Source organism: Lampetra fluviatilis, chromosome 2, assembly GCF_964198595.1.
Source record: "Lampetra fluviatilis chromosome 2, kcLamFluv1.1, whole genome shotgun sequence".
NCBI classification, from domain to species: domain Eukaryota; kingdom Metazoa; phylum Chordata; class Hyperoartia; order Petromyzontiformes; family Petromyzontidae; genus Lampetra; species Lampetra fluviatilis.
The window spans coordinates 13,727,094-13,727,481 of record NC_136276.1 but is presented as its reverse complement, the minus strand read 5'-3'; positions in this window follow the sequence as shown (position 1 = coordinate 13,727,481).

Genomic DNA, 388 nt, shown 5'->3' with positions numbered 1-388 from the left:
TGAGCCATTCTTTATATTTAAGTCACGGTATGCTTATTTAGAAAAAAACAATCTGGCTGCCAGCTGTTGAAAAAATGTGATTGGTTGGCTTGAACCACTGTGATAAATTACCTGTGCCATTCATATTCTGTGGAACTTTTACTACTAAAAACAATACAAATAAATACGTCTTAAGTTTTAGATGTGTTTGTTCCCCTAATTGGGTGATCAGAGGCACATGCTAACTTATATTAGGCTTGCTCTCCATATTTATTGGCATCAATACACTGAAAAAATATATTGATTTAAAGTATTGATAGGAGGCTTGGTTTAATTTTTAACATCAATGAACTCGCGTTAGTGGAGATAAGGTCGACTATTTTATGTCGTGAATATCATTTGCATTCAC